The following is a 24,241-nucleotide window of genomic DNA, read 5'->3' as shown; positions in this document are numbered from 1 at the left end:
CCGTAGAGCTTAAAAGTCATTAAATTACACAGGATTAGAAGTGACTTTTTTGGGAGACCAGAGAACTTTAGTTTTTCTTACGTGTATTTGTGCACAAACTTACACAAACTTGGAGAGAGAACAGAGAGGTTTTTCTGGTTAGAATTATACACTTAGTAATTCAATCCAAGTTGCTTTGATACCAGACTTTTTAGTTTTGGCACAACCACCAAAATATACAGAATAAAACCACTGGTCACTGTGATTGTTATTTATAGGGATGTGTTCAGTATTGAGAAAGTTCTAGATAAGGTAGGAAGGCTGGCACTTTGGGATGCAGAAGAGATGCCCACAAAATATACCTGCCCATTTGAAAATAGAAAGGAGAAAAAGAAAAACTATCTTTGTCTGAACAAATTATTTGTATGTCTACTTTCTTCTAGCTCTTAAAAAGGATCTCTTCCATGCTGGCAAGAGAAGACTTTAGTTTAAAGAGGATAAAAAGAAAAAAAGAAAAAAAAAAGAAAAAAAAAACTCCCAGAACTGATAACCAAATAAAATACTGTTATATTTTCTGTCTAATAAGCACAAGAAGTTCCATAACTCCCTTGATTAAGCATATTATCCTTCTTCAGAAAGTCAGCATGATTTATGCAAAAAGTGATTTGGACATACTTTCTCCGGCCGTGGAGATTTCATAATTCCTGGTGTATGTCTGGAAAATCTCCCCTCGTCGTGAGTCCAAACCAAATTAATGTCTTCCAGAGTGACCTGAGGAATTAATGAGGTTTTTGCTGTCAGTTCTACCCATCCAGGGTCAAGTAAATCATTTGCTGGCTCTCGGGCCGCTGTTTGTCTGCTGCCTCTCTGACTCCACGTTCAATGATAACAACGTTGCAGATGCCTTTGAAATACTGCTTCACCGACACTCTACGTCCATCTGCTGGGTCATATTTTAGGCTCTGCTTCTCTTTCTGCTGTAAACTCGGCCTTTAATGGAGTCAGTAATTGCTGATAAATGGGGTATCAATGAAGTCAGTGCACTGGAGGTTTCCCCATTCTTTTCTGCTGATGTGTGCTATTTAAATCTCCTCTGACGTTACTTAAAATTATTGTGTGCCCAGCTCTTTAATTCCCCTACTGGTGTTCTTGGCTGAAGACTTGAGTTATTTTCTTCTTCTTCTTCTTTTTGGACAAACTAAAGCTGAATGGCAAGAGGTTTTTCTGGGGAGTCTTTTGTTCTTCCTATCAGAAGCAGCTCTAAAACATGCTGTCAGGTCATGTCCACAGAACTGGTTGGAGTCTTTTGGGTTTTTCTATGTCTTTCCCATCATTCACATGCTGGGACCAGCTCCTTTGTAAACCTAAACTATGAGATACTTTGAATGTTTCAAAGTGACTTAGCTGGTATTTTTGTACTGAGGGTCTGAAGTTTTAGTATTTGTTGCTAAACTTCATCCCCATTTTGCCTTCATTTAAAAAAAAATTGTTTATAAGTGAAAATTAAAAGCAATGATCGTCTTCCTCCACCTCACTCCCTTTATTTTCTTTAATTTTGTATTTTGCATTAATTAATATGTGACTGAGTTGCAGGTGCAGATGAGGCAACCCAAAGAGATCAGACAAGCCAGGAAGGGCTGTGTTGCTATTGAAAGAGTCATAATAACTGTACACATGCTTAAAAAAATAGCCAGGTTAGTAATGTATTTAGAAGTTCAATTACCTTTGGTGTGATATGATCCATTAAAAAACAACTGGAAAACAACTTTGCCACACTCAGACCTGAGATTTGATACTAAAACAAACAAAAAAACTATTATGGACAAGTAAATGACAAGTAAGGAAGGGGGAAGATGAGGAGTAGATGTGGAAGAAAATAATGAGTTAGGTGAGGAACTTTAGGGAATTTGGTAAAAATTGGGTCAGAGGTTGAGAGAACGCCCAGAAGAACAATTTGTATAAAACTAAAATGTCAGGTAAGCTAAATCTCTCTGATGCCTCTCATCCATTTTTTATTTTGTTCAGTGGAAAAATACCTCAGAAACCTCAGAAGTTTTTCATCAGTATTTGTTTCCCATTTGTTCAAAACCGGTGTGTGGTATATGTAGCTATTTCCATTTAAAACAAAACAAAAAGCACAGATAAGATTAGGATTAACTTCAGGGCACAGAATTGGGTGAGATTCTCTTTGAATTGTGAAGATTTGCTTATTGGTTTTTCTAGGTCCTTAGTCTTTAATGCCCCAATGCGGACTTAGGTCCTAGATATTTCCCTAATACAGAGGGCCAGTGGAAAATGTGACTGGGTTTGCAGTGGGAAGAAAGCAGGTTTTATTTCTCTAAAAGAGAATGGGATAATTTGGCTAAGAACAAAGTAGAGTAAGAGGGCATAGTTTGAATAGGAGTCTCAGAAATAATGGCCACGGGATCACTGTACTTGGTGAGACTGGGATAGGTGCTCAACCAAGCTTCTTTGTGGTGAAGTCCTGGGTCTGAAGTTCTTTTAAATGTTATCTAGTGTTGCAAAACCATTGACAAGTCATTAGATAGTTGAGCCTTATTTTTTTTTCACCTGGAAAATGGGGAGTGGGATAGGGGAGGAGAATAATACCTAGCTCACAGGACTGTGGTATTAGATGTGATAAAGTATGTGAAAGTGTTTAAACAACTGCCAGTATGAATCATTTTTAGAGATCCCCTCTCTAACATTTTTAAATGTCAAAATCAAGTGAAAATTAAAATTAAGTGCCTCCTTGAAGCCACAGGAGGCCAGCAAAAGTGTGGAAGACATAGGAAGGGCAGACGCACTACATATCTTGATGGTGGTGGTGATGGTGGTGACAGCAAGGGTCGGGTGGGTTATGGCCTGACTGTGTGTACCTGGTATTTGGCAATGGCCTCCTTCTCACTGGAGTCTATATCTTCTCTTCCACTGGTTGTCTTCTTGCACCAATGCCCCTAAATCTGTGTGCTCCTAAAACAAACACACAGGCCTTGAAAATGATGGGTAATGGGTAGTTTGTTTCCACAGATTCAGAGCCAAAATGTTTTACCTTCTGGATCTCAGTGCTTGCTACTGTTTAGTTTTACCTAATTTCCCAATAAGCACTGCAGCATATCATAAAACAGACATGAAATTAAATGCATGAGAATTTTTCATGCACAAATCATCTCAGATAGTCCTCCTTTCTCAGCCTGTCTTTGGAGAGCTCTCTTGTGGAGGCTGCTATGACCCCCTTGTTTGTGAAGGGTCTGTGTCTTCAGACAATCCAGGTACTGATTGCTCTGGGCAGACTGGTAATCTTGTTCTACCTTTAATAATAACATAATCAGTCCCATCCCCTGAGGTTGTGACATGGTGACCTGCAACTTTAAGGAATGAAACCTCTCATCTCACCTTCTCACACCATCTAAGATTAAGGTTGTGAGTCTGGTGGGTAATGTATTATGAGAAAGGACTTCTTATGGTGGCTGAGAGGTGATGTTCACACATTCCATGCCTGGTAGTCTCATCTTTGGGAGCTATGAGGTGTCTGAAAAGCCCTCTGTTGCTGTGTCACTGCCATTCCTACTAGATGGAGGGAATGACTATTGTGATATTGTGATGTAGTTGTGCAGTTATGATTTAAAGAGCAAATTCCACATTGCTGAATGTGAGCACATGAGAGTTTCCTGCTCCTAAAATGGGGCCTGGCTCAAACCTTTTGTGCTGCTTAATCCATGCATGTTGAATGAGTGAGTAAATAAATAAACAAACACATGTGTGATGTCATCCATGCTCAGTAACAGAATGGCTGGAAGGACCCTAGTGATGGAAAGAGAACCTTTACCACCTTGGTCCTCGTTGGGAAGGGTAATGATGTTTTGATATGGAGGATGCTACTGAAGGGAGAATGAAGATCATGTGAACTCAACACAGGGATCCTGGGTAGGGGCTAGCTAGCAAAGACAGACAGCAGAGGACCTTGGATGCTGGGTTAAGTAGTATGGGCTCTTTTCTGAAAGAAGACAATAAACATTTTCAGCCCAAATATGATGTGAATGTTTCTCCTCTCTCATCACCATCTCTACTGTGGACTGAATTATGTCTCCCCCCTCCATTTGCATATGTTGAAGACCTAGCTCCCAATGTGACTGTATTTGGAGATAAGGCTTTTAGGAGATTGTTAACGTTAAATGAGGTCATAAGGGTGGGGCCCTACTCATATAAGGTTGTGCAGGGAAATTTGTCAGGGCTTGAGGGCAGTGGATCATCCCTCAGGGATGGGGCAGAGAGAGACCAGCTCCTCAGAGGAAGGGTGGGTGGTTCTAGTTCTGAAGCATTGGCTCTCAGTGTGCTCTTGAGCTCACTGTATCTTCAAGAGAATGAATAGAGAAGAGGCTCACATTGTGGGTTAAAGTTTGCAAGCAGCTCCCGGGAATGACCCTCTTCAGATGGGAGTGCCGGGATCCCTAGTCAGCACAGGGCAGGTCTGACTGCCGCCATGAATGTGATGAGCAGAGATGTGGTTAGCTAGTGTGATTCCTGGTGCAGAGGCTGAGTTGGGACTTGCCTTGTTAGGGTTGCCCAATGCACAGTGACCATGAACTTGCTTTTTTTGGACCCTATCAAATCCTCAGCAAATGCATATGAAGTAGCAAATACATACGAAGTTTACAAACTATGAAGGAAATATTTGGCAAGAACAGTGATGTGCTACAACATTTCTTATGCATGTGTGAATTTTTTCTACAGTTTGGTTTGCAGCAATCTAGCCAATCTAGGATTAGAAAGATAGGACTTAAATGTTATTGCACATCTCATGAAATAATTGGTTACTAGTAGGCTTCACTTAAGTATCAGCTTAAGCTGTTAAAAGCACAATGACTCACTGTTAGGTGTTTGAAGGACTTCCCTGCTCCCAATTCTGTCTTCACTCAGAACCTTTTCCTCCTCCTTCCTCCCTCTGTCCTCAAGAATGACACAATTTCCTCACTGATTGTCAGCCCTACATGATTTCTCATGTGACTGGGCAAATAAACGGATTCTGCTTCATCATAATGGCTAATAATACCAGGTCCCTTCCAGGAAAGTTTCAAAATAAGAGAACTGGATGAAAGAAGCAATTGCCACATATTTACGGCCTTGAATGTGTTTGTCACCATGCCATGTCCTCTTACGCATTTCCCCTTTTTTTCCCCAATCGTCATTGTGTTTTACTCCATTTATTGAGAAAATAATTTTGAGGAATGAATAACCTCATCAAGATACATGCAGGCCTGGCCTCATTAACTCCAGCAGGATGGGTCCAACCAGGATAGGACAGGGCATGGACCAATATTTGTCTACTGGGACAGGAAGATGATTTGAGGAAATTGAGTCCAATAGGCAGAACAGATGGTAAACTGACAGGTACCAGGTATGGGAAGAACCAGCACAAGGTAACAGAGCATCTTGCCAGGGCAGTGGGATGAAGCTGTGGGAATTAATAGACAGGGATCACAGCAGTAACTAGCATTTATTGAACCTCCTCCAACTCCTCATGTACTGGGAATTGTTAGATGATTTCCTTTCAGTATCTCTGATTCTGACATAAAAAAAATACTCTAGCAAATTAACATAATTTAATGTTCATATCAACCATTCAAGATATATCTTATCATTAATGTAACTATACAGAAGAGGGAATAAAACACTGAGAAGTTAGGTCCCAGGGTACATGATTAATAAGTGACAGGGCTGTAACTTAAGACCAGCTTTGACTCCAATGGTGGTACTCTTCCTCTTCCTTCTTCTTCTTCTCTCTCTTTCACATGTGCACACACATGTAACACACATACACACACACACACACACACACACAATGCCTGGATAAACTGTTGCTAGAGAGGAGAAGTTCACCCATCCAAGTGGCAGGTCAGTTTCCCTGACTTTGTCGCTCCACCTCTGGAGGTCTGCAGGGTGATTGTCAGGCTTTGGGACTATTGGAAGCTCAGGCCACTTCTTAGTGATGTGGAACAGAAAAGTTCTGGTTCTCCAACTATCTTGTACAAAAGAGTTGAGGAATAAATGGAGGGCTGAAGAAGAGAGAGAGATCAGTGTGGTGCTTAGAAACATGAAGATAATAATTCAGGGAAACAGACAAGAAATAATATAAATATGGAGAAGAGACTGGGAGTGGGCTATGGTGACAGGGTCACGAAGCTAATGAGCTGGAAGAAGGAGGTCTGTGAAGTTTTGGAGACAAGGGCTAATTAAGTCAGCCTGCAGTTTGGTCACAGTTCGGACCAACAACTCCTTAGACTTGTCTCTCAGAAGAAGGTTTTAGGATCACGTGAATCTCAGGTGTCTTTTGTTCTCAGTAGGCTATAAATTAAATTTTCTTGCCTGAAAAGTATTCAGTGTTGCAGGGAGTACATGTTAACCAAGAGGAGGAATTGAATTCTCTGCTATTGAAGAGAAGTTCATATTAGTTATTTCTATTTCTGTGTTCCCCAAATGGCAATTCAAGTTAGTATTTCTGTTGTCCTAAAAATCTATCACTGTCTTAGGCCTCATCTTGCTTGAGGACTACTTCCTTCTTCTTGAAACGTCTCTGATTTGAGGAAATTGAGTCCAATAGGCTCAATTCTGTGATTTACACTCCTTCCTGTAACTGTCTGATTTCTATGCACTTTAACCCATCCCTTAAGAATTGATCTCCACAAGTTTTACCTGGTGGCTATTGTTGCATAACAAGGAACTCCAAAACTCAGTGGCTTTAAAAAACAACCATTTATTTAGATAATAGTCTGTAGGTTCTGTTGATCTAGGTTAGGTAATCTTGGCTGGGCTCCTCCTATTTCTGTGGCCTGCTACCAAGTCAGTAGGGGGTTGGCTGGTTTAAGATGGTTTCAGCCAGCATGATTTGTCTTATCTTCACTTCATATGGTTTCTATCCTCCAGGAGGCTAGCCTGAGCTTCTTCACATGGTAGCAGCATTCCAAGATAAAGAGGAGAAATGCACAATGCTTCCTGGAGCCTAGGCTTGGACCCTGCACAATGTCACTTCCATTGCATTGAACAAAGCAAGTCACAATAGCAGTTCAGCTTCAAAGGGTGGGGAAATATACTTTATCCCTTGGTAGGAGGAGTTGTAAGGTCACATTGCAGAGAGATAGATGTATGAAGAAGAGTGAAGAATTGTGGCCATTTTCCCAAAGAATCTGCCCACTAGATGTTCTCTCTAGATAAATTCAATCAATGTCACAGTGTTCCTGTTATTTGGTTCTGTGATATCATGGATTGTCTTCTATAAAATTTAATTTTCTTCTGTCAAATTGAAGACTGACTGTACTTTTGTCATTACAGTAAATGGACAGAAATTTCCCCTGTTGTACTTGGTGCAATCTGGTGAAAAGATTCTGGATTAGGACTAGTGCCAGAGACTGGACCTTGTCTATCAGAACCAAATTCTCCCTTCTGAAGTAGGAGAATGACTGAGCATTAGTCGGTTACATGGCTGCCCAGTTAGAGACTGTTTTCCAGCCTCCCCTGCAGCCTTGGTCAGGCATGAGTGATGTGAACAGTAAAAAACAAAACAAAACAATAACAACAAAAACCACAAGGGTCTGAGTTGCCCTGCCTCTTCCTCCTTTCCTATAGGTGGAAAGCTGGTGAGAGTTAGACCAGTAAACTTGTACCCAGAGATAGAAACCATATAGCAAGTGGCAAAGTCCCTACAAGAACTGGGCTACTCACTTCTGAATTGCAAAATGAGAGAAAAATAAACTATAATCTTATTTAACCTTTATTTGAGGGGTCTTCTAAAAGCTCACAGAAAATGTGTACTATGAAAAACTATGTACTCTATAAATTTCAAAATTTTTTTGTACCAAAATAAACTTTTACTAACTTGCTATATCATGACTGAACAGGATATTGTTTTAGACACTAAGAAAGATAAGACATCAGTTTGAAAAATATCCCCTATCAGAGCAACATGAATTCTGCTAAAATTGAAGCAATAACAAGCATCAAATTTATGGCGAAGCTTGGGTGGAAGAATGGTGAAATTATTGAAAATTTTATGGAGACAATGCTCTAAATAAATCAGCAGTTTTCAAATAGATAACTTCTTTTAAGAAGGGATAAGATGGTGTTGAAGATGAAGTCTGCAGTGGTAAGCTGTCCACATCAATTTGTGAAGAAAACTTTATTTTGTTTGTGCCCTAATTGAAGAGGACTGATGATTAATAGCAGAAACAATAGCCAGAACATTTGCACTATAGACATCTATAATGGATTAGTTTACATAATTCTTACTAAAAATTAAAGTTGAGCAATGTGTGCCAAAATTGTTTTGCTCAGGTCAGTTGCAGAGCTTTCAATGGAAATTTTAAAAAAGTGGATCAAGATTCTGTAGCATTTTCTTGATGAATTATAGCAGGAGACAAAACATGGCTTTACCAGTGTGACCCTGAAGACAAAGCACTGGCTATCAAAAAAAGATGTATTGACATAATTTAATTCCCAGGACCCTCAGTTCTTTAGGAATGGACTAAATGGCTGGTATCATTGCTTACAAAGGTGTCTTGAACTTGATGAAGCTTATGTTGAGAAATAACGTTTATATTTTTATTTCCTTCTTTTAATTCCACTTTTCCAGAACTTTTGGAAGTCCTCTCTGACCTGTGAGGGCTTTTGCTACAGCAGCTTAGCTGTGCCCTAACTAATACGGTGAAAGGAGACGGGGAGTGAATGTTGGAAAGTGACAGTTGCAATGCCAGGCTAGGGTTCTGGTGGCTTGTTGGGGCTCAGAGTGGAAGGTAGCACTATTCCTTTCATTTTGTTTCTTCCCCCCCAAAATTTATTTAGCATTTCTTTGTTTTTCTGTCCTCCTCTTTCTCCAAGGTGTTTCTCTTCTTTTCTCTTTTTTTTGTTCCATAACATTTCTATGGTGGTGTGGTGGGAATTGCTTATAACCTAGGTTTTAAGAGAGAAAATTAGCAACCACAATGGAGGCTATGATATTACGTTGAACACTAAGAAAAAATGTTCTGCTTTGAAAAAGATTTGAAAGATAGCATTGCAGGTATCTGTATGCCCTTCACCAAGCTTCAATGTTAACATTTTGTATATAACCTTGGTATATTTATTAAAACTAAGAAATAAACATTGGCATAATATTATTTGCTAAACTCTAGACTTTGTTCAATTTTTCCAGTTTCTCCAATAATGTTTTATTTTTGTTCCAGGACCCAGTCCAGGCTACCATGATGCATTTAGCTGTAACATATCCTTTGTCTCTTCCAATCTGTGATAGATTCTTGGCATTTTCTTGTCTTAATTACCTTGATACTTTTAAACACTTTTGGCTGAACATTTTATAGATTGTTCCTAAATTTACATTTGTCTGATGCTATCTCATGATTAGACTGAGGTTTTAGATGTTTGGAAAGTATATACCAGAAGTGAAATGTTCATTTCATTGTACCATGCCTGGGATTACCTGATATCGACATGATTTATTTTTTTTCTTTTGGTGGTGATGTTAGCTTTGATGACTTGGTTAAGGTGGTATCCACAGGTTTCTCCACTATAAAGTTACAATTTTTCCTTTTTCATACTCTATTTGTTAGAAGTTAATGAGTAACTCCAGCCCACATTCAAGGGGAGGGGAATTAAGTTCCTCTCTGGAAGAAGGCATATAAAAGAATTTGTGACTAAAATTTAAAACCACCAGAGTAATTCATAAATATTTTTTGAAAATATTTTTTGAAAATACTTTGAATCACTTTTTCTCCTTAAAGTTTCTCTCACTAATTTTAGCTTGCATCAGTGACTCTTACTTGCAGCAATGATCTGGTGGTGATTTTCTATTTCTTCTCATTTCTTCCATATTTATTAGTTGGAGTTCATCTGTCAATAAGATTTGTCTTTCTTTCTCCATTTACTTATTTACTTAATGACTTATTTGCATCACTATGGACTTGTAGATATTTTTGTTTAGGTTATTAAGTAATATTATTGTTATTTATTTTCTTGCTCAAATTATTCCAGCTATGTTCATTGGCAGCACTTTGAAATAAGTTCCCGTGTCCTTTTAAAGTTTTTATTATTTATTTTCAATCATTACAGGTATATATAGTTGTGGGTATTTATGGGATACTTGTGATGTTTTGACACAGGCATACAATGTGTAATGATCAAATCAGATAAATTGGGGTATCCAGTATCTTAAGCATTTATTATTTCTTTGTGTTAAGAACTTTCCAATTCTACTCTTTTAATTATTTTAAAATATACAATAAATTATTGTTAACTATAGTCACCCTATTGAACTACCAAATAGTAGATCCTACTCATTCTATCTAACTGCATTTTTGCACACATTAACCATCTCTCTTTTCCTACATTCTCCACTACACTTTCCAGCCTTTGGTAACCACCATTATACTATCTCCATGAGTTCAATTTTTTTTTTCTCAACTCCCATACATGAAAGGGAAAATGTGATATTTCTGGGCCTGGCTTATTTTACTTAGTGTGATGTCCTCCAGTTCCATCCATACTGCTGCAATGACAGGATTTCATTCTTTCTAATGACTGAATAGTATTTCATTGTGTGTATACATCACATTTTCTTTATTCATCTGTTGATGACACTTAGGTTGACTCTATATCTTGGCTATTATGAATAGTGCTGCAGTAAATGTGGGGTTGCAGATATCTCTTTGATGTATTGACTTTCTTTCTTTTGGACACATATCTGTGTCCTTTTGATATGCCCCTTTCCTTTTAATTTGATTTTTTTAAACATTTCTTTACTTTTTGGTACTAAAAGATACTTCAGGCTCAACTTGTATTTTCTCTGCTACAGCTCTAGAATCAGCCATTTTCCCAAGGATTCCTGGTTTCTTTTATTGGAGAATGATATTTATTTATTAATTATATTTTTCACTTTTATAAACAAAAAATATTACGCAATTTTAATAAAAATAATACTTCTGTTTACAATCACTCTATTGGATAGAGTTTGGATCTAGTGAGTGGAGCAAAAATAGTATCCCTGATCTCCCTCCCTCCCTTTCTCTCTTTCTTCATTCCATCTGTTCAACAATCTTTGTATGCCTGCTATAACTGTGACCCTGAGGACATAATTATGAACAAGAGAGTGGTTTCCTTCATGGAGAGAGGCATTAAATGAGTGATGTAATTATTGTGGCAGTGGGAAGGATGGGAGAAGGATATGTAAAAATCAAGGTCTGGTGTGCTTATTGCTACTGGGATGTCACTGTATCTAGAACCACTGAGCAGACACACCTAGGAAATATATGTATATATACTGACCCATGAATACACACATATTTATATTTATTCCTGTATCTATTTTTTGATAAATACGTTAAACTAAACATAAGTTCATACTGACATCTCTGATTCTAATCATACCGCAAGATTTATTGTAGACTTCCTTCTGTCGTTTATTTGTAATTTCTTTCTCTGACATTAAATTCTGGATCTCATGATCTACATTAGATTTACTTATTTGTTCAGTCCCAGTATACATGGAAAGTAGTTTCAAAATTGTTTACCTGTACCCCTGTGAGAAACTGCCAGCATAGATTATTTATGTTTAGTTATTCTTGCCTGTAGCCTCACAGTATGCAAACAGTTTTTCAACATTTCTCAGATAAATTCCCTCTTCCTCTACTTCTTTCAGGGAAGTTCTGTCATACACTTTTAATATAGTTAAATTTATTCGTCACAGTTTACATTATTTCTGGATTTCCTGAATATCCTGGTTGACTGGAAAAAAAAAGGTACACATGGTGAAATTAACTTTTTGTGTTGTACAGTTTTTTATGAGTTTTGGAAAACTCATAGAGTCAAGTAACTACCACCCATGGTGGTGTCATAAAGAACAGTTCCAATATTCTAAAATTCCCTTGTAAGACTCCTTTGTAGTCAACACCCTATCTCCACCTCTGGTTATCACTGATCTGTTTTCCATCCTTGTAGTTTTGCTTTAGGATTTCATAAATAGATTAAATAGCATTTTGGGACTGGTTTCTTTCAATTAAAAATGCACTTATGCTGTTGTGTGAATCAATATCTTGTTCCTTTTGTTGTATTCCACTGTATAGATATACCACCATTTACTTTATCCATTCACTTGTTGAAGGATATTTGGGTTATTTCCAGTTTTTGGCAATTCTGAATAAAGCTGAAATAAATATTCACATTCAGATTTTTAAGTGAATATACATTTTCAGTTACCTTGAGTAAATATCTAGGATAAGGATTCTGGGTTGTTAACTACATAAGAGATTACCAAACTGTTTCCCAAAGTTACTTCATCATTTTGCATCCCCATTAGTAATAAATTGTAGTTCCTCTTGTTTCTTATCCTCTCCAGTATTTGGAATAGTCAGTTTTTTAATTTTTAATTTTTTTTTGCTTTTCTTATATGTGTATAGTGCTATCTCAGTTTTGTTTGAATTTGTCCTAATGATAATTAGGATATTTTCTTGTTAAGATTGAAGAGCTTTTTAAAAAAAAAAAAAAAAAATATATATATATATATATATTCAGGATACAAGTATTTTATCAGATATGTGATTTGCAAATATTTTCCTCAGTCTGTGATTTGTGATTTGTCTTTTTTTTTTTTTTTGAGACGGTCTCACGATGCTGCTCAGCCTGGCCTCAAACTCCTGGACTCAAGAGATCCTCCTACCTCAGCCTCCTGAGTAGCTAGGTCAACAGGTATGTGTCGTTATACCCAGCAATCTTTTCATTTTCTTTCTAATGTCTTTGAGGAGCAAAAGTTTCTGGTCTGATGAAGTCCAATAATTCAATTATTTTTTTCCTTAGGAATTGTGTTTTAAGTATATTATACTGGACTTTTTTAGTGCCTCAAAACACTGTTTACATCATATGTTAATCTGTTTAACAATGTACTATGTCATGATGGACTCTACTGTTTTAATAGTTCTTAAAGAATATTCATATTTTCTGTCCCTGCCCTAATTCTTCTTGATATCTAACAAACTAGATATTTTTATTCATTAGTGTTTGTTTAGAAAGTTTTTCCATTAATTCAGCTGTTGCTTCAAGAAATGAGAAGCTTGAGCAGGTTTGGGGGGCAGCAGGAAAATTAGATCAGGTGGGTGTTGGATCTGCCTTGACCACCTTTGGGAACTGGAGCAGTCAACATCTTTTCTCTATGCCTTAGCCTTCTCTGTCCTACTTGTACCCCTCAGGGTTGTTGTGAAGATAAAATAAAACATGGAAGGTACTCACATGAAGGTATTTTTTTCATGTTTCTAAAATTTATTTTTCATGTTTTAAAATTTATTTCTGCTTCCAGACTCTATGATGATACACGAGAAAGCAGAGACCATGAAGGAAATAGAGAATGACAGAAAATTCTGGCATGTGGTGTGGGAATTAGAAACAGAACCTGGCGTCTATGATATCCAAGTATTCATGGTCTCTGTAGACTCTGCCACAATTTGGATAGGCTCCACTCTCTTTCCTCATGGGGACTCTGGTCCTCCCTGACTGGAAGATCATGTGGTAGACAGCTTACTTGGGGCCCAGGGTGGTAGTCTTGCCTACTGCTACCAATATCACTTTTGCTCACAAAACAGCAGAGAATAGAAACCAATAAGTTCAAGGCTTTCCTTGAGTTGGTTTCTTGGGTTGGCTATTTAGAATTATAAAAATCATGGAATGTTATTTCTGGAAGGGACTTTGTAGATACAGGACTATATTTTCTGCTTCCTGATTTAGAACGCAGGGAGAACACATGATCTCCCTGAGAGGTACATGTGTTTCCTACAGAATAATTAAGGGCCTTTTCCCACTTTATTACTCATTCCTCCTTATCCCTTTCCACCTCTCAGTGTTGCCCCTGGCAGGGACCTCTATCTGGGATGCCCTTTCTTTCATTTTTCTCCTCTTCTTTTTGAACTTGTCTTTCAAGTCCCAGCTCAGATGTCTACTTGCTTGTGTAATTTTCTATTTCTTATTCTTCTCCCGCTTCTTGCCCTTGGCAAAATGGATCACTCTTTCATCTGCACAGACATAGCACTTTAAGGTAGCTGTTTTGACATTGTGTTGGAGGTATACTTCTGTGTACATTTCCCCTGTTCATGTGTTGGTGCCCTGGGGACAAGAAGAGTGTTTATCCCCATCCCAGAACTGGAGCATAGAGGCTTGCAGGAATGCTTCTTTCTTTGAATCTGACTCCATTTCTTTATTTTAAAGGCAAGGAAACTGTTGATAAATGACTTGTATCACTTTTTCAGAAATTCTCTTTTCCTAAAAGTTGCTTGATCTATATTCAGTACACCTGGGAGCCAATGGTCTGTGCTAAATTACTTTTCTTAAAATTCTTTTTTAGCAAAAAGAATCCAGGATTCCTCTTTGTGTAAAGGCTACAAGAACAAGTACTTAGGACTTATGTAAGAAGATTTGGGAATAAACATTTTGCAGTCTTCAGAGATGTACAAACAATTCTGCTGCTGGTAAGCCCAATTGACAAAACTACAGGGGTCCCCTATATAGATTGTCTGGGATTTTCCTGTGTGGGTTGGACACAACTAGATCTGCAGAATATCTGATCCTGGGAAACAAAGGCTGACAGCACAATAAATAGGCTGCTACTATATTTTGATCAGTGTTCCTACAAGCAGACAGATACATTCCCTCATTCAGTGTCTAGGAATACAAAATTTATAGATCTCTTCCTTTGCAAAAACTCCTAAACCAGTTTTATTTCCAGGGACTTGACCTCTGGCGTTTAGACTTTCTCCTCATTGGCAAACCCAGGGTCCATTTTTTTCCTGCAGACGGCCATTTTGGCAGTTTCCTTAACAGCCTAAGGAAAGAACCAGAAGTCTACATATGCAGACCTCATCCCCCGTTGCCTAATGGATTCAAAAGACATCCTGAATATTCATCATTTCTCCTTTTATGAGCACCTTGGCAATACTCTCTAAAGGCGAAGGCTGCAGTAAATTCAAAGTGCCATTTAGTGAATACCAATTTATCCTCAATTCAAGTCTAGTTTTTTTTTTCTGCTCCTCAGCACAATATTGGAGTCCCTGAGGTCTCAGTGAATGCAGGGCATTGTCTCAGCTCAGGGAAGGCAGGATTGTTTGTGCAAATCCAAAGCCTGAAGACACTGTTTGCTCCCCAGCTTGCTTGCTTAAGCTCTGTGCACTTAGCCGGCATTCTCCACAACTCCCTTCCTGGAAGCTGGAAACAACTTTTGGGAAAATGTTAAAAGTAAGTTGAAGTGCTTGGCTTGGTGACAGAACTTTTAATCAATAGCTGTAAATTCCTTTTTATTTTTATTTTTTTAGCTTTGTGCCCATTATCTTTCTCTTTAGCATACTAGGAATCTATCACAACATTCTTCTAATATGGATCTCCCAGGATACTGATGTGGACGGTTGCTCAGTGAGGGTAGATATAGAGAGAAAGAGGCCTTCCTTATTGTTTTTTTTCATTTGAATACTTTGGGCTGTCTGACGCTGAATGTGACCAGAGAGGGTGCAGAGAAAGTGTGCTTTGATAGTCTCTATCGCTGAGTTTCTGTTTTCTCCCAGGCCCTATGCTGGTAATGGAGCCTTTTCTCTCATTCCATTTCAGTGTCACCTGAATAACTGCACATCATTCACTGAGTTCTCATAATTCTTCTCTCTTTTCTAAAAAACAAACAAACAAACAAAAACAAAAAACCTCTGGATCTGAAATCTCAAATCCACTTGCTTTTGTACCTATTTCCTCTAGAACAAAAACACATGTACTTATTATTATTTATTTGTTTATATTGGTATGTTCCTTAAATTAGACTTCCAATTCTATCTCCTAACTTATTCTAAGGAGATTATTTCTTGGACAAAATCATATAATTGTCAACCCATTAGGCTAGGGCAAACCCATGCTGGCTGTTTGCCTCAAAGTGTTTCTTTCCCCCAGTGACCTGCTTTTCCTCCACACAGGTTGTTAAACTTCCATCTGAAGCCAAGAGACCATACCATTTCTCTTTCTCCCTTTATGCACCCTAACTGTCTTAGTGAATTTAAATAGCTCTTGAGCCTATCATAGAGTTTACACACCATGGCTCACAGGCCACATCTGGCCTGTGGACATGTTTTCCTTGGCCTTTACACTGTTTTGAAATATTTTTAATTAGTTGCTAACATTTACAAATGGGGAAATTTCACATTAAAATATCAGGCTTTGGGAGCCTCATGAAAAAACCTAAAGATCTGGAAACCCTGGACTTGCATTTCAATTCAACAACTGGCTGAGGCAAACATATAGTGAAGTTATAGGAGCCAGGCATGCACTTACTAGTTTGCCACAACCCTCACCACTGTCAGTGTTTTGTACCTGATCTGTTCGCTCACTGACCTGCCTGGCCTCAGTAAGCATTTGAGTTTGTGAAATCTGGTCTAATAGAAGAAAGTCTGCCTAGAAAGATTATATTTCCTGATTTGTTATCCACCTTCCCCAATTATTCTTTTCATAGGAAGGAAGGGATCCAAGAGTTCCAAAGAAGATTTGTGACTTTCACCAATTTAGGAGGCCTTTTGGATGGTCACCAGGGTAGGAAGGAAAGATGGAAGTCTCATGCTGTTGATTATGAATATTATTATTTTTCATACCCAGAGGTAGCCCTTGAACTGGACTTTAAGATTCTGCAATTCTCTAGCAAGAATTTAAGCAGGTTGCACAAATTAGGAACAGACTCTAAATGGGATATTAGGGGAACATAATTGAGAAACAATCAACCAAATAGAATAGGAAATGGTGTAGGTCTCATCTGGAGCTGTGTGTGAATGAATTCCATCTGACCAAAGGCTAACACCCATAATAAGGGGAGAAAAAATAGATAAACATGGTTAATTATTCCAGGAGATATAATTAAGAATATTAAGCCACTTTTTAAATTTAGGGTGCTTTATAAAAATGAAAGGGCCATTAATCTTATTCTGTGTGTTGATTAAGAAGCAAGAGAGAAGGCTGTTAAAGAGTTTGCTTTTTTGATTGTACAGTGAGTGGTAGAAAAAGATGAACTCTTTTTCATATCCTGAAAATGACAAGCAAGTACAGTGACATGACATGACTTTGAGAATAGTGGATAAGAGGGTAAATCGTATCAGAGCTTAAAAGCAACCTCCTTGATATGTTGACTTACTCTTAGGTTGTTCTTCTTTTGAAACGACAATGTATTTGAGTACTCTAATGTATACCAGTAGGGAAGTGCTTAGGCGAGTAGCTTTGGAAACTTCTTTCTGGATCTGAGATTCCAGCATCCTATGAAGTGGGAACTTTGCATCTCCTGCTACTTGAACTCTATGTGGTCTATTAGTGAGTTGAAAGGGTTGGAAGGTAGAAATATTTTGGATCTCTCTTGGTGACAAATAAGATAACAATTGAGTAGTCCTTCCAAGATTATCTGTCTTGTTTTTTATTTCACGTTATGCTGTACCAAAATCTGTGTGCTGCAAAGTCATGTTTTAAATGTAGGCCTTCTTATTTTGTATATTTGAGCACATTCTGATTATCAGACACACTTTCTCTCCAGGGCACTTAGACTTTTGACTCAGTAACTGCCAGTTTTTGGAAGTGGTTCATGGCTTCTGCTTCCACTTCTTATTCAACATCATGGTTTGGTCCCTCTTGGCTTTTGATTTTAAGTGCCCTACTTGTAATCCACTCAGCCTGAGAGAGAACTGAGAAATCGGAAGTATTTTATGTTCCAGGCTGTAGGCCTTATGAGGTGATGACAGTGTTCTATGAGGATATCTGTTCTGCTTTTCCTATTGAAATCAGTGGAGGGACTGGAGAGAGTGCTTAACAGGGGCAGAGAGCAAATCAAACTGCCTTTAAGATAAAGCTGAGAATGTGATGATGGTGTGTATCAGCATAGCTCAAGGAGGTGGGGTGCTAAAGAGCAGGTTGGGAAAGCAGAGAGGAAGTGGAGATTTCTATACCTATCTGTGAAAAAGGGAAAGCCAAAGGTTCCAAGAAATTTGAAAACAACTGTAATTAATTTGAATCATCTTGAATGTAAGCAGTAAGGTACACTTTTTTGAGTTGGAGTGGGTGAGGGCCTTTTTTTTTAAGTGGGTCAAGTGCAAAATGGCTAGGGCTGTGAGTCATAGGCTAGGACCAGTCACTGGTCTTAGGATCATGGTGGATTCTTGACTTAGGCTATTCTCAGTGTTCCTGCTCTCTGTTTGAAAAGTTTCTATTTGAACAACAGATCAAAATCTGCTTTTCTTCTCTTTGAAAAGATAATAGCAAAAAGCATTGTGGAATATCATTTTAGATCAATTCTTCTTTTAGCCCTTCAAGTTATCCTATAGAAAGTGATTCTCAAGAAATCTCATGAAAATATTTGGTTCCCTTATTTCTCCCTTTGTTTTTATGATTATCTTGTTTATGTCTCTAGAGTCATATAGATGACATGCCAGTCTGTTCTGAATTCCCCATTATGTTGTTAAAGTGAATGCCCATCTTGCCCATTGTTAACATGTGGTCTTTACATTTAAAGCTCTGGTCCCTAGAAATGTACCTTGATGATAATAGATGCATTATATTTTGGCTAAAAATATAATGACCAGTAAGAAGTAATTGTTATTGGCTTTGATAACAAATAAAACTATTTCAAGTTTTTTTTTAAACAGGACTTACATTCCTTGGGGGATGGTGTAATACTTAGTGCATCTCAATCAACATTTGTCTATTAGAACTCTCATCGTAAGAGAAAAAAATCTGCTTGATGCCAGGAACTGCGGGTGGGTTCTGAGATACATCAGGGAATCCCTTGTCTTCTAAAAGCTAACACTCATAGTTTTGAGGTTATAAATTATATCTTTACTTGTTAAAAGAAATAATGATGTCTTATATGTCAGAACTCAACACAGTGCGAGTCCATTACAGACATTTCCTAACATGTATGCAGTGACTGACTGGCCCACTAGAACTCAGATAGGTCTACAAAAGCTGGATTGGTTTCTATTTAGTCTCCATGATCATTAGCTAGGAATTGTCAATGAGCAACTATGAGTGCTGTATTTCCTCTTGGGAATTCTAGATTAAGATCACTCTATACTAGTTTTAACGTTTTGGGGTTAATATCAGAACTGTAAGCTTGTGCTTCAAGCCTTTTTTTCTGTTTCTTCATTTGGAGACTCCTAGAAACTTAAATTAGAAAATAGCATCTAGTCTTATGTGTTTTGTAAAGGGTGCAATTAAGAGGTCAAGTAGGTTTGGGAAACATTAAGTAAAACTGTCTTACCTAGATTTCTTAAGGATAAGACTTCTCAGAGACTTCATGTGCTGATATATGTTGTGAATCTTTACGATTGGGCTAGAGCATGCAAAATTTTCCAAATATTTTTTAGCCTCACAATGTTTATAAGGAGGTTTCTGGAAGCATTTTCTGTGGGTTTAGTGTTTATGAAACCCATCCCCAGTTCCTGGCATCAAGTAGGGAAAGTAGTGCAATGGCTCCATGCTCCTGTTGCAGAGCCCAGCAACCTGCTGAAGGGTCTGAAGACAGCCAATAGCTCTTGGGACTAGAACCTACATTTTCAGTAAGCCATACTAATGTTCTTTCCACCACAGCCATGGTATTCTTTTTTGTTCTTCTCCTTTTTTAGTTCCTTTTCCTTTGTGACTTAGGCCTATTGGTAACTTTTTATACTTTCCATGTCATTTAGATCCTTTTGGAATAGTAAGAGTTGGCCCTCTCAGATCCTTGTGTTCTGATTGGATCTTTTCTCCAACATCTCAGAGTTGAGCATTTCAGCCATTTCTAGGCAGTACCTCCACTCCCTCACCCTTAACCTGTCCTGAAAAAGGCTTTGACTTCAGTTTCTGCTGCTGCTTTGTTATAAGCACAGATCCTTTGTTACTCCTTTCTTTCTATGTCCTGCCTTCTCACTTAGCTCCATAGGTCAAACTAAACTGAACTCATCATCATATAATTTGTGCTTTGAGTCAAATATACCGGTGTTCACTCTGAGCTCTACTTGCTACAAGTAGGGCCCTTATCTTACCACTATCTTTCATCCCAATTCCATTAGAATCTACTTCAATATTTTGAATTCTTCTAACTGATGCAATATGTTATCAACTTATATGATATCTAGCTGTAATAAATACTTGTCTGTGATCATTCATAAGAACAAGAAAAGGCTATTGGTAATAAAAATTATGTTAATGACAAAAAGAAGCTTTACATCATGTATTTTACCTAGATTTCTTAAGGCTAAGACTCGTCAGAGGCTTTATGTGTTAATGTGCATTGTGAATCTTAAAGATTGGTCTAGAGCATGCAATTAAAAATACTATGAGGCACTGGCTGAGATACCAAACAATGAACGAACAGTATTTTTTTAGTGATTTCACTTCACTTTGGTTATTTACTTAGTTAATGAATTGTTTTTGCAACATATTGTAAGAAAAAATATATGTTGAAGTAATTGCTATTCATTTGTTTTTGTTTGCTGGCCTTCTATTTTCTTAGTTGTTACAGAGATTCCAGCTCCCTCAATTCCAAGTTTTAACAAGAGTAGGGTGAAAAAGCTATTACATAAATAGAACTATGAATTATTTTAGTCAAACCATTTGCTTAACAAATAAAACTAAATTTGCCCTCAGGGTGAGATGAAATTTCTCCTTCAATTTCTGCTGAAGATATTATCTGATAAAGAAAAATTGTCCTGTCTTTATTAGGCGGTGTTGTCTTTCCACCCTCAAGCAAGAATAAAAACTAGACCCTCAATCCCCACAAATGGATGAAGAGAAAAAAATAAAAAAGATTCCTCTACAGCCTGGCTTTTTATGTAATCCTTTACTTCCCTTTGGAGGAAGGTCCCGTTCATTGACTAGTTAGAAGAGACATATTTAATTACTAATTCTTTGTCTTTGCTTTTTAAAAAAGTGTTATATTTATGATTAGAAAAACTTGTTTAAAGCATTATGGCTAAAAAAGTAGTCACATGTATTGCAGCTCTTAAGGAACTTTAATAGGCTATCAAAAACAGTGAAGATTTATTTAATGTCTCCCTTCCAGGAGGATATATTGTTGGTTCAGCTGCAACTTCTTAACTTCATCATATTTTATATACTTTGGCCATCATAGATTGCCACAAGGCCGATTGCATGGTGTGATTTAAAATGTGTTCTGATTAAGTATACAGAAGTGGTCCTGTTCCCCCAATGGAGGAAGGAGAGGAACATCATAAATATACATTGTTTAAGTGTAAATTCTACTTCTCACTCATAGTTATATTGTACTTGCATGTTTTATGCTCTGTTGGTACTTAAAAAAATCATTTCATTTGGGGGCATTTCCAGGGATCTAACCAAGAAACAGGCAGCAGGGACTTACTCAGAATTATTTCCTTAGAATTTGTAATAGGGAACAGAATAAGACAATTGGAGGAAGTAAGTATATAGAATAAAGTCCCCTTGTTGAATTGAATATAGTGGGCACAAATCCCAGTTTACTTACCTGACTGGTAGAGATTCCATGTTGGCCACTTTTGAACCCCTTCTTTTTTTCAGGGAGGTATCAGAATCTAGAAGGCTATATGATACCAAAAAGATGGGTAAAAGGCTGTTTATCTCTAGGATCCCATGTTTACATTGACATTCTTATGGACAAACTACCAAGTGTTATTGATACTCAGTTGCTTTCTGCTTCCATGCTGAGTGTAGGGCTCAAGGATTTCTGCAAGCCTGGAATTATGAAAGTCCAGAAGTCCCCTAGAAGTTGTGCTAGGTTATGCTCTCATGAGGCCTTGCCACTTCCTCAAGCACCACTCCAGGATATGAAAGTAACCATATATCTCCTAGGGTCTGCAGACCCCTTTCCTTCCCAGGCCCAGTAGGATTATTCTAGGACTCAAAAGATTTTCCGTCTCTCAACTCCTCTGGGCATGTAGAATGACCTTGGCCTTCAGGGTGCTTCTACTATTAGCTCTGCTGTCTATTCTGCTAGAACTACTAAGTAAAGGAAGCCAAAATATATGTTTACTTGTTTAAATGGGGGTGAGTAGTTATGGTGAGAGCAAAAATATAAGGAGAACAATAACACATTTATAGGTCAATAAATTATCCTTTTATATAGACTTTGCACTGGATAGATAGAGATGTTAGTACCAATAGGAAATGGCAACAAAAGTGGCCTGAACTGAGAAATTGAAGTTAAGTCCTAATTCTCTCTATTGACTGGAGAACTTTGTGTGTGTCCAGTAGGGCAGGTCGTGTGACATAAGCATTAAAATAATCAAATGTAGTTTGTGTGAATAAAGATGTTTCTGAGCAGAGTATTGAGTGATATGTAGACATTACACCTGAATGGGTCCAAAAAGATGGGGGCGGGTCCTGGGGGATGTTTCAGACAGAATTCCAGACAGAGTCATATACACAAAGATAGCATTAGAGAAAGTAAGCTCGGGAGAGAGCAGGACCAGGGATGATGGAAGAGAGGAGCCGGATGCCAGATCACGAAGAACAACTTTGTCTGATAATTAGAACTATCTACATCAGTGAATCGTCAATGCAAAACTTTCCAGACCAAACAGGATGATGGGAGCATCTGTTCATGAGCTACTACTGAGAGCTCATCTGGTTTGACTAAAGATCTATTTTTAAGCCAGAAACAAGAGATTAGGCACTGTTCTCTTGTAAGCACTAAAGAGGATAAAGAACCCTGGAAGACCCATGGGAAGAAGCAGTTTGAGGCCCACACTTGGAGAATCAGCTGCTGTCAGCAGCTCAGCCACTGCTTCTAATCCTTTCTAGGGAAGAAGAGAAGTCATTAGAGACACAGCTTCTGACAGAGAGATCTTGTTGGGTAACAAGGTTCTGATGGCTATGGAGGTGTCCTCAGGACCAGGGAGGAGAATATACTGGGAAGGAGTTGGTAGTCAATACCACAACAAGCTTAAAGGCGCAAGCAGGCTCATAAAACAGGCATGGAGAGCTGAAGGCAGAGTAAGCTCTGGGCAGTTTCAAACTTTGCAACCCCCTTTGCTCCCCTCTTCCTGATTCTTTCTCTTTTCTTTGGGCTGTTGCCGTGTTACTTCCAGCTCTTAGGGCTGATGAATTATGGCTAGTGGTTGTTTCCAAGTGCTGTACATTCTTCTTTAATTAGATTGGTTCTTAATATTACAGTGCAGGCCTGCTGGTAGGACATTTGGCACCAGGGCAGGTATAAATCCCTCAGCAAACTCTCCACACACCATTCCTAGGATGTAACACATACTTTGCCATCACCCAGAGGTTGTCCTCTGGCTATAAGTACCACCCCCTCCCCTTTCCACACACATACTGAGGACCTAGACTTTTGTGTTACACTTTTTGCCAGTCTCAGTGATAGTTTTGGAGTTTGGAAGAAAGCGAAAAGTAAGTTTTATCCTAGGACACCCCCGGTTGTTGAAAAGGAATATCATGCCTTTTTATGTGTTTACATATGTATTCAGGGATTTCTTAAGACAACAAGAAACCAGTTAACATTTTTTAGCTGCAAATGCAGTCAGGAAAACTGAGAGTAAAAACAAACAAATAAACAAACAAAAAATAACAAAAACCATGTAGCTTGTTGAAATGGAGGCTATGGCAGGGGCAGTTAGTTCTTGTTCAGAACTCTCTTGTATACAGTGATACAGGGATTTATAATCCTCTTAATTCCAAGCAACACTGACTCAAGGAAAAATACTTTCTTTTTTTCTTTTGGAAATGATTGTAAGCTATGTTCCAAAAGACACTTGCGTTATCTTGGTTAGAATGTTATTTATAGCAAATAACAGAAAGATTCCAAAGATGTTTGCTAGTAGTATCACTGAGTATCCTGGGATAACTGCATTGATGGAAAGTGTTTCTCTCCCACCTCTTTTATGTCCTTCCTTTCCCTTTGGAAGACCTGTCTTTTGATATGGTTGTGCTATAGATGGTTTTTCAGGGTTCTTCTTCTTACTCATACTACCTCTTCCATTCTTTCCCTATCAAAACAGACCTGTGGTGGAGAGAAATTCTATAGAGAATTTTCTATCAAAAAGTAGCTTTAAGGCTTTGGGGAGGTTGAGGTGAGTGGATTGCCTGAGCCCGCGGGTTCGAGACCCACCTGGGCAACTTGACGAGACCTCAACTCTACAATAAATCAAAAAAATTAGCCAGATGTTGTAGTGCGCACCTGTAGTTCCGGCTACTTGGAAGGCTGAGGCAGAAGGGTCGCCGGAGCCCAGCAGGTTGAGGCTGC

Source organism: Carlito syrichta, unplaced genomic scaffold, assembly GCF_000164805.1.
Source record: "Carlito syrichta isolate Samal-C Ts95f unplaced genomic scaffold, Tarsius_syrichta-2.0.1 Scaffold312011, whole genome shotgun sequence".
Classification (NCBI taxonomy): Eukaryota; Metazoa; Chordata; class Mammalia; order Primates; family Tarsiidae; genus Carlito; species Carlito syrichta.
This window is presented reverse-complemented; position numbering follows the sequence as displayed.